This window comes from Nannospalax galili, unplaced genomic scaffold (genome assembly GCF_000622305.1).
Source record: "Nannospalax galili isolate Female #2095 unplaced genomic scaffold, S.galili_v1.0 scaffold858, whole genome shotgun sequence".
Taxonomy (NCBI): Eukaryota; Metazoa; Chordata; class Mammalia; order Rodentia; family Spalacidae; genus Nannospalax; species Nannospalax galili.
In genome coordinates this window covers 3089780-3101154 of record NW_008341877.1, presented here as the reverse complement: position 1 = coordinate 3101154, position 11375 = coordinate 3089780, and the positions used below count along the sequence as shown (strand labels likewise).

Below are 11375 nucleotides of genomic sequence, written 5' to 3'. Positions count from 1 at the left end.
TGTGGTCATTTAAAACTGGGAATACTTTGGTCCAGGCTCTTCTGGCTTTCATAGTTTGCACTGAAAAGTCAACTGTAATCCTAATGAGTTTTCCTTTATATGTTACTTATTTCTCTTTTTTTGGAGCTTTCAGTATTGTCTCTTTGTTTTGTACATTTAGTGTTTTTACTATAATGTGCTGTGGAGAGTTTCTTTGGTCCTGTCTTTTTGGTGTTCTATATGTTTCTTATATTTGTATGGGCATGTTAATCATGTCTTTCTTTAATTTTGGCTAATTTTCTTCTACAATCCTATTGAATACCTGGTCTATACCATTATCCTGAGATTCTTCTCCTTCTTGTATACCTATGATTTGTAAGTTTGTACTTTTTATGGTGTCACACAATTACTGCATATTCCGTTCTTATGATTTCTTAAATTTTTCATAATCTTTGCTTGAGTAGCCTAGTTCATCCACTTTATCTTCCAACCTTGATACTCTGTCTTCCATTTCCTTCATCCAATTGCTGAGACTTTCTCCTGTTGTTTCTAATTGGCTTACTAAGTGTTTCACTTCCTTCTTCATTTCAGCCTGAGTATTCTTCAATATTTCTAACTTTTTTCTGAATTCATTCAGAAGTTTATCCCTATCTTCCTTCAGTTCTTTGATTTCTTTGCTTGTGATCAGATGCTCTCAGGCTTTCTCCTAAGGTCTGGATCCCTCCAGGAAAGATTTTGGCCTCAGGAATTTGGGGGTTGGACTGGCCTGGGAGCTGGGCCCAGGAAAAATTCAGGTCTAGGGCAGGTGGTGGCCATGCCACCCAGAGATGCAAAAGCAAGTGGGGGCGGGAACCAGCCCCAAGGGCTCCTGGAGACTGCACTGAGGAGCTGGGTTGGTCTGGATACAAAGGACCAGGAAGAGGAAAGCTCATCCCTGGCATCCAGGAAAGAGGCTGGCAAGTTGTGCAGGCCTAGGGAAGTAGAGGGAGGTGAGGGCCGGGCCATGCCCAGAGTGCTCATGGGCACCAGAGAAGGAACTGAGTTCATCTGGGTGCAAAGGATGAGGAAGCAGTGGTGGTTCCCCAGGTGTCTGTGGTGCCAAGACAAGGAATGGGACAGGACCCAGGCTAAGCGCAGAGACGGGTGGCTGTCGGAGATGGGAGGGTGAATGAGGCTGGGGGAGTCAGGAGGACCCAATCAACTTAACGCGGAGAGGGGCCTGCGGTTGGAGAGAGTCCTGTGGGTTGTACAGGCCCAAGGAAGCAGAGAGCGGCATAAAGTTTTTATAGCAGTCTGTAATCAGCTTATTTTTGTAACTGTATCATCTGACATCTTTTCCACTCCTCATAGTGTCTTTTCTAATCTAAAAGTGAGGCTATAAACACTGACAAGATTTTCAAAGGAACAATTTTCAAATCGTGTATATTTCTCACTATTGCTTCTATTTCATCCATTTCATGCCTAACCTTCATTGTCTCTTTTCTTCCATTTTTTTTCTAATTTCACTACTTTTATAATTTTTCTTTTTGTGACAAGGACTCTTTTCAGCCCCAGCTGGCCTGGAACTTGCTATGTGGACCAGGCTGGACTTGAACTCACAGAGATCTGTCTGCCTATGCCTCTTGAGTGCTGGGATTAAAGGTATGTGCCTTTAATTTATAATTTTTAAGTTGCATACATAGCTCACTAAATTTTAGCAATTCATTCATAGTATAAGCATGTGAGGCTATAGAAATTGATTTTCACTGAATTCCAAAGGCCAATTTTGAATAATTATAATAACAATTTAAATTATTTAAATTTCTACCATGATTTTTTTTTCCCTAACAAGAGTTATTTAAAAGTGTGTTTACAGGTCCTTTTCTGAGAGTGGACTGGGCTCCTCCATCTCCACTCTCAGGTCTCCTTGGGTCACTTGAATCTTTTCCTGCACCAGATCTGCATGTACCTCAGATTTGCTGTGGTGTGTTCCCTTTGCCATCTCAGCTATCAGGCTTATTTGGGTCAGTGGGTTTCTTCTATGCCCTAGACCTGCATGCTCCTCCAGACCTGTGGTCCTGAGTCCCCCTACCTGAGACTCACCCTCACCCTGAGATTTACTCCTACCTTGCCATCTATGCTTTCAGGCCTGCTTTAGTCACTAGGATTCTCATGCACCCCAGATCTGTGAGCTCCCCTAGACTAACCCTATTAGCCAGCCTGTTCAGCTAGCAGCCACCCAGCCCACCCTGCTGATCCAGGACCTTGTGAAATTAATCCTGGAACTTCAGTTGCAAAACTTGTACCTATCTCAAGCTGAACTGAGACCACTTCTTACACCCCATTTACATATCAACATAAAGGGGCCTGCAAACTGAACACCAGGCACTACTCACTTGAACCATTATCTGGCAAGTTGGGGAAACTGAAAGCAAAGAGATAAACAAACAATCAATAAAGACAAGATCTTCTACCGATACCAAGAAATACCATTACACAAGTACAGGTGCCTAGGTCTCATGTTAAAAAAACATAAATGAGATGAACAACCAAGATAATATGTCTTCTCCAGAAATTAGCACCCCATTACAATGTTTCCTAAGAACAGCAACCTAGGGGTGCACAAGACATTGATTTCAAAATAGCAATTACAAATATGTTCAAGAAAATCAAAGAGAACATAAAGAAAAGATTGCATGAAGACTGAAAACACAGTTGACTGAGATAACTAAATCAACTCAAAACATGAAATTAGAATTCAATAAAGACATAGAATTTCTGAAGGAAAGTCAAATTAAATAAAACTTGAAACACTCAGGAACTGAAACAAAAATTTTGAGGAAAGGATTAAAAAGGAAGTGGAGGAAATGTAACAGAAAATATGAGATCTTGAAGACAAGCTTGGGGTAACGGATTACTCAGTCAAAGAAAATGACATCTAAAATCAGCCAGGAGCTGAACATGTAAGGTCTCTGGGGCACTGAAAAAAGACCAAACCTACAGATCATAGGTATAAAAGAAGGTGAATAAACCCAGAGGTTCAGAATAAAGGCACAGAAAATATTTTAAATAAAATCATAGAAGGAAACTCGCCAGACCTAGGGAAAGAGCTACCACCAAGGTGAAAAAGCGTACAGATCACCAAGTAGACAAGACCAGAAAAAAACTTCAGAAACATCAAGTTGCATACAGAGGCAGGCCCATTAGAACAGCTGACTTTTCAATGGAGACTATGAAAGCCAGAAGGACCCATGTTCTACAAGCATGAAAGAACACAAGATTTCAGCCCAGACCACTATATCCAGCAAAACTGTCAGTTGTAATCAAAGGAAAAAGGAATGTAAGTCCATGGAACCAGATATACTAAGAATGCTTGATGGAATGTCATTCTGAAAAGAAGATTAAACACTCTCAAGAGGGCACAAAAATAAATTGTCACAGAACAGTCAATCAAAAGAGAGGTCTAAGAAAACAACACTACAACACTAACACACAGGAATTAATAAACATTAATCAATAATAACGCTCAATATTAATGGTCTCAACTCCCCAGTAAAAAAAAAAAACCACAGACTGCTTGGATTAGAAAACAGGATTCATCTATTTGCTACCTCCAAGAAACTCACCTCAACACCAATGATCAGCACCACCTTAGAATAAAAGGAGGGAAAAAGCTATTCCAAGCAAATGGAACTAAGAAACAAACAGGTATAGCTACCCTAACATCTGACAAAATAGACTTCAAATTAAAACTGATCATAAGAGATGTCACTTTGGACCTTTAAAGGAAAAACACATTAAATAGATATTACAATTTTAAACATGCATCCAGCACACACAGGGGCACCCGATTTCATAAAGGAAACTATTAGATCTAAAATAACAAATTGAGGCAGTGGCCCAGGCTGTGTGTGTGTGTGCATGCGTGTGTGTCTGGGTGAGTGTGTGAGGGTATGAGAGTGCTGCTGTGACCTCCAGCAGGATCTGAAATTGTGTTCCCCAGACTTTCTGCACCACCACTTCCCAACACCAAGAACGATGTCATGCAGCTGGTTGGAGCCCAGACCAGGATCCAGGTCAAAGATGATATTGGGACGGTCATGATGGCTATGAGAAAGTGTGCAAATGGAAGAAGTGGGTGACCATTGGTGACATGTCCCTATGAATTCACAAGTGGGTCCCTATGACAGAGCCAAAAGTTGATGAGAAGAAAAGCAAGGATGGGACACATGGCTTGGAGGTGACCACTTCCAAGAACAGCTGCTTTCCAGAGATGATGGACACACACAATGATAGCAGCAACCAGAGCTCCATAGAGACACATCCTGTATCAAACTGGAGAACAGCAGCAACTCTGGCCCTGCCCCAGAGCCCAATGTAACTGTGCCCAGTAATGGGACTGAAGCCAAGACGGACAAGGTGCAGGCCAATGAACACACTGGAGCTGAAGATGCTTCTAAAGATTAGAACTCACAGTCTTCAATGGGAAATTCAATGAACAGCTCAGAGAAAACCAAACAGCAGCAGAGCTAGGGCTGGTGGCAGAGATGTCGGCAATCTCTCAGGATTTGGAAGGAATGTCACCCTCTAAAAAGATGAAGCTGGAGGCCTCTCAAAAGAACTCAGAAGAGATATAGATGCTGAGTAGAAGCCACTGGTCTATGTTTCACAGCAAGTACATCAGCAGGCTTAATTCTAGAACAACATTGCCCAAGTGATTCTTCTTGTGTGCAAACAGAACTACTAATGTTTCAAGTAATGTTTCAAGTTTATCAAGTACAACTCCAAGAAAACCTAGAATGTTATAACTTCTCAGACACTGATGAACTCTGCTATGAAGCAAAATACTCGAACCTTGAATTGACTGTCCTGGGGAGGCGAGCTGACACCTTAGGAGTGTGTGCACGCTGTCTCAGGAGCCAAGAGTACATTTTCTGTCGCTGATGTACTTTTCCCCACTTCTTTAACAATATAAGCTGTTTGAGGGTGGTACCGATGAGGAATTTTATGTCAAAGCTATTCACTGTTCATCCAGTTCCTTTCAATTTCTTTTTCTGTGACTTGTGCCCTTGAAGTGACCCCCGGCATGCTTCCTGGATTTTGCATCTCTCTTTGCAAAATGCCCTCTAATCTTGGTTGGGGCAGTTACTCCCCTTTACTGCCTCTCCTCCCTGCCCCAGGACTGCTTCAGAGTGGACAAGGTGGAGCCACCAGAGAGCAGGTACCCTTTAGTGGTTCCCATTTCAGAGGGGACGTGTGCATTCTTGGGCATGCCCTAAGCCCTCAATGGTTACAATGTCAGCCACATTCCCCACACATTCCTTGGTCCTAGACATGTTCACACATCCTGGGGCCCTGAGGGCTAGGAATTTACAAGCCACAGAAGCCCAGATTCACACGAAAAAGTCCTTAGATTCTTCTGGCACTTACATCCTACTACCCCACCTCTACCCCTATCTCCAATGCTGCTTTCACCAGGACCTTTGAAGATGAGATGACTGACAGTGAGCTTGTCTCCTTGAGAAAGTGTATGGTTGGGGAGACTGGGAGCAGGCAGCTGAAATAGCTGGCACTGAACTTTCTCACAGGGTATTCCTTGGATTTCAAATTCATGGAAACCTGCTGCAATTTTCCACATATCTCATACCCCCAACTCCAGGCAAAATGCTCCTGTCTCATGTTCTGACTTAAGAGGCAACAGGTGGATGTAGTCTCATTCTTAGCACATGCTATTGGTCTCCACTAGGGGGCAGACTTTGATGACTGGTCCTCTCCCCAGAGCTGCAGTTTCCCAACTCCTGCAGCCCTCACCCTCATCCTCACCAGAATCTAAGACCTCTCATCTGACCGAGTCGTGGGCAGGGGATTCAAAGCAAATGCCTTCCATGGTCATCAGGTCCCATGGCCTAAAAAGCTCCCAGAGCAAACCTCCCAAAGTGTGAAGGTGGGGGAACTGTGTCTACTCATTCTGCAAAGTGCTGGCACCTACACCTACAACCCAACTGATTCTTAGATGGAGGTGACCAATCAGAAAGAGCCATGGTTTGGAATGTTCATTACTGCCCAGAACCTGGTTAGATGTATAAAGACCTTTATTTCACTGTTAATAATTTTTTTCTCTTAAAAAAAAATAGGTGTGTTGTACAGCAGTATAAATTTTCACTTATGTATTCCATCACAAATAGGATGAATGAAATGGAAAACAGAACATCCAAACTGGAAGACAAAGTGGACAAATTAGACCACTCAAGCAAAGATGATGAGAAATTTAAGAAAACACAAGGGAATGTGCAGAAATTGTGTGACACCATAAAAAAAGACCAAACTTATGAATTATAGGCATAGATGAAGGAGAAGAATCTCAGGATAATGGTATGGACCAGATCTTCAACAGGATTGTAGAATAAATTTCCTAAAATTAAAGAAAGACATGCCCATAAAAATACAAGAAGCACATAGAACACCAAATATACAGGACCAGAAAAGAAACTCTCCATGGCACATTATATTAAAAACACTAAATGTACAGAACAAAGAAAGAATATTGAAAGCAGTAAAAGAAAAACAAGTCACATATAAAGGAAAACCCATCAGAATTACAGCTGACTTCTCAGTGCAAACTATGAAAGCCAGAAGAGCCTGGACCGAAGTAGTCCCAGTTCTAAATGACCACAGATGCCAACCAAGATTACTTTACCCTGCCAAAGTGTCTATTATAGTCAAAGAGGAAAGAAAAATCTTCCATGACATAAATAGGCTAAAAGAATTTATGTCCACAAAACCAGCCTTTTAGAGAGTTCTTGATGCAATACGAAGAGCTGAAGAAAGGATAGACTATACTTAAGGGGTAACAGAAAGACGCTTAATGAAGGCATAACTGGAAATGCACAGCTACACCAAGAATGAGAACAGAAATCAAAACGACAGGAATCAATACATATCTTTCATTAACAACTTTAAATATCAATGGACTGAACTCCCCAGTCAAAAGACACAAACTAGTTGAATGGATTAAGAACCAAAACCCATACTTTCGTTGTCTACAAGAAACCCATCTCACTTTCAAGGACAGGCATTACCTTAAGGTGAAAGTATTGAAAAAAATATTCAAACAAAATGGTACTAAGAAAAAAAGTAGGAGTTGCAATTCTAGTATCTGACAAAATAGACTTCAAACTAAAAGTAATCAGAGGAGGTAAAGAGGGACACGTCATTCTGATCAAAGGAACAATTGACCAAGAAGATATTACAATCATGAACATACATTTACCAAACTCTGGTGCACCAGACTTCATAAAAACAGTACTACAGCCAGGCATGGTGTCACATGGCTTTGATCCCAGCACTTGGGAGGCAGAGGCTGGCAGATCTCTGTGAGTTCAAGGCAAAGAAGTACTACAGGATTTTAGGACCCAGATTCATTCCAACTCATTAATAGTAGGGAACTTCAGTACCCCATTGTCTCCACTAGATAGGTCAACAGGACAGAGAATCAACAGAGACACATCTGAATTAAACAATATTATACATCAAATGGACCTAACAGACACAAGCACAAAAGAATATACTTTCTACTCAGCACCCCATGGAACTTTCTCCAAAAAATCAACCACATACTGAGGCACAAAACAAGCCTCAATAAATACAAAAAGATTGAAATAATTCTATGCATTCTATCAGACCACAATGCAATAAAGCTTAAATTCAACACAGGAAGAAACCCTAGTAACAACATGAACACATAGAGATGAAACAACACACTCCTGAATGATGAATGGGTCAAAGGAGAAATTAAGAAAGAAATAAAAGTATGCCTGGAACTAAATGAAAAGGACAATGCAATACAACAAAACCTCTGGGACACATTGAAAGCAGTCTTCAGAGGGAAGTTTATAGCTCTAAGTGCCTGAATTAAAAAATCAGAAGGAACACAAATAAATGACTTAATATTGCAAATCAAGACACTTGAAAAGCAACAGCAAATGAAACCCAAACCCAGAAGACAAGAAAGAATAACAAAAATCAGAGCAGAAATTAATGAAATAGAAACAAAGAAAACAATACAAAGAATCAACAAATCCAAGAGCTGGTTCTTTGAAAAGATGAACAAGATTAACAGATCCTTAGCCCAGTTAACCAAAAGAAAGAAAGGGCATCTCCAAATCAACAAAATCAGAGATGAAAGGGGAAACATCACAACAGACACCAGAAAGATACAGAAGATTATAAAGGAATACTTTAAAAACCTATATGCTGCTAAATTTGAAAACCTAAAAGAAATGGACAGATAGCTAAATGCATGGGAACCAGCAAAACTAAACAAAGAAGAGTCCAACAGCTTAAACATACTCATAACACATAAGGAAATTGAAGAATCAGTAATACAAAGCTTTCCAACTAAAAAAAAAAAAGCCCAGGACCAGATGGATTTACACCAGAATTCTACCGGATATGTAAAGAATATCTATGTACAATACTACTTAATTTATTCAAAAAGATAGAAATGGAGGGAGAACTTCCAAATTCCTTCTATGAAGCCAGCATCACTCTAAAACCAAAGCCAGGTAAAGATACAACCAAAAAAGAAAACTATAGATCCATATCTTTAATGAACATATATGCAAAAATTCTCAACAAAATACTTGCAAACCACATACAGACATATATCAAAAAAGATCATCCATCATGATCAAGTCAGCTTTATTCCACAGATGCAGGGATGTTTCAATATACATAAGTCAATAAACATCATAAATCATATAAATGGACTCAAAGACAAGAACACATGGCCATCTCAATAGATTAAGAGAAGGCCTTTGATGAAATTCAACATGGATTTATGCTCAAAGTCCTAAAGGTAATTGGACTGGAGGAAACATACCTCAACATAAATAAAACCATATACAACAAATCCACAGCCAACATCATTCTAAATGTAGAAAATCTGGAAGCATTCCCATTAAAATCACAAACCACTCAAGGATGTGGACTAGCTCCGCTTCTTCTTAACATAGTGCTTGAAACTCTTGCAAGAGCAATAAGACAAGAGAAGGGAATTAAATGAGTAATATCTGGAAAAGAAGAGATCAAATTACTCCTTTTTGCAGACAATATGATATTATATCTAGGAGACACCAAAAATTCCACCAGAAAACTCCTAGAAATAATTAGCACTTTCAGTAAAGTGACAGGTTACAAAATTAATCTTCCAAAGTCTGTAGCCTTTCTATACACCAATAACAAGCAATCAGAGAAAGAGTACATGGAAAAACTCCCTTTCACAATATCCTCAAAAAAAAAAAAAAAAAAATCTCAGAATAAACCTGACCAAAGACATTAAAGATCTCTACAATGAAAAATTTAAATCTTTAAAGAAAGAGATTGAAGAAGACATCAGAAGATGGAAGGACCTCCCATGCTCATGAATTGTAAATATTAATATTGTGAAAATGACCATCCTACCAAAAAGCATTTATAGATTCAATGCGATGCCAATCAAAATCTTCATGACATTCTTCACAGAATTGGAAAAAAAAACCCTCCTAGGATTCATATGGAAGCACAAAAGACCTCAGATAGCCAAAATAATTCTGTAAACTAAGAGAAATGCTGGGGGGATTACTATACCATATTTTAAACTGTATTATAGAGCTATAGTCATAAAAACAAGATGGTACTGACACAAAAAGTAGACCCATAGATCAATGGAACAAAATTGAAGACCTAAATATAATTACATGTAATTTCAGCCACCTGATATTTGACAAAGGGGCCAAGAACATTCACTGGAGGAAAGGCAACATGTTCAGCAAATGGTGCTGGCAAAACTGGATCTCCACCTGTAGATAAATGAAACTAAACCCTTATCTTTAACTTTGCACAAAGTCAACTCTAAGTGGATAAAAGACCTTAATGTCAAGCGAAGTGTGACACTCTGAAACTGTTAGAAGAAAACATTGGCAATAACCAAGAAGATACAGGTGTAGGAAAGGATTTTCTAAACCGGATATCTATTGCTCAGGAAACAAGGTCAAGAATCAACAAATGGTACCTCGTTACACTAAAAAGCTTCTGCACATCAAAAGAAGCAACCAGGGATGTGAAGAGAACACCCACAGAGTGGGAGAAAAATCTTCATGAGCAACACATCTGACAGAGGTTTAACATCCAGAATATATAAATAACTCAAAAAACAAAGAATCAAGAAAGGAAGTAACCCAATTAAAAGACGGGCTAAGGAGCTGAACAGAGAGTTCTCAAAAGACGAAATAGAGATAAAGATGGCTAAGAAATATCTCAAAAGGTGTTCAACAGCATTAGTAACTAGGGAAATGCAAATTCAAACCACTATAAGATTTCATCTTACTCCAGTCAGACTGACTATAATCAAGAGAACAAATTATACCAAATATTGGAAAGGATATGGGGAAATAGGAACACTCATTCATTGCTGGTGGGGCTGCAAACTTGTGCAACCCCTATGGAAAGCAGTGTGGAGAACTCTTAAAAAACTAAAAATGAACCTACCATTTGACCCGGTTATACCATTCCTTGGCATATACCCCCAAGGATCTCATCCTATTGCAGAGACACTTGTACATCCACGTTTGTTGCTGCTTTTTTTTTTTTTACAAAAGCTAAGAGATGGAAACAACCTAAAAGTCCTTCAACTGACAAGTAGATAATGCAAACGTGGTTCATTTAATGATGGAGTTCTACTGAACAGTAAAGAAAGATTAAATCATGAAATTTGCAGGTAAATGGATGGAACTGGAAACTGTTATACTAAGTGAAGTAACACAGACTCAGAAAAGTAAAAGATGTATGTTCTCCCTCATTTGTGGATCCTAGCACCAAATCCTTATAAGTGAATATATATCCAGATATAACTACAGGAACCAGGATGTTGAAAAGGAACCAGGTAGAAAAAGGAAAAGAAAGAACCTGAAAGAGAAGAACTGTAGAAAACAGGTGTTAATAAGGGAAAGATGGATAAAAATGGGGTTATTTCAATGGGAGGGGTGAGGGAGGGTGTATTAGTCACTTTTCTGTTCCTGTGCTAGAAACACTGACAAAAGCAACTTATAAAAGGATGAGTTTATTTGAGCTTAAGGTTCCAGGGGAATTACAGTCCATCTTGGTGGGTAGGCATGGCAGCAGAGGTGGCTGGAGGAGAAGCAACAGAAACTAAGCTCTATATCTTCCAGCAGGCACAGGAAACAAGATAGAAAATGGAAATCCAGCAAAGCTTAAGAGCCCACCCCCAGTAACATGCTTCCTCCAGGATAGCCACACCTTCTAAGTCCTCCCAAAACAGTGCCACCATCTGGGGACAAAATGTGACATTTTCATTCAAACCACCACATTCCACCCCCTGGCCTCCATAGGCTCATGACCATATAAAATGCAAAATGCAT

General features: G+C 39.6%; 1 pseudogene; it reads left to right on the top strand.

The window, feature by feature from the left end:
• The first annotated feature begins 4001 nt into the window (after positions 1 to 4001).
• Positions 4002 to 4595, top strand: LOC103737709 (annotated as a pseudogene).
• The last annotated feature ends 6780 nt before the right edge of the window (positions 4596 to 11375 follow it).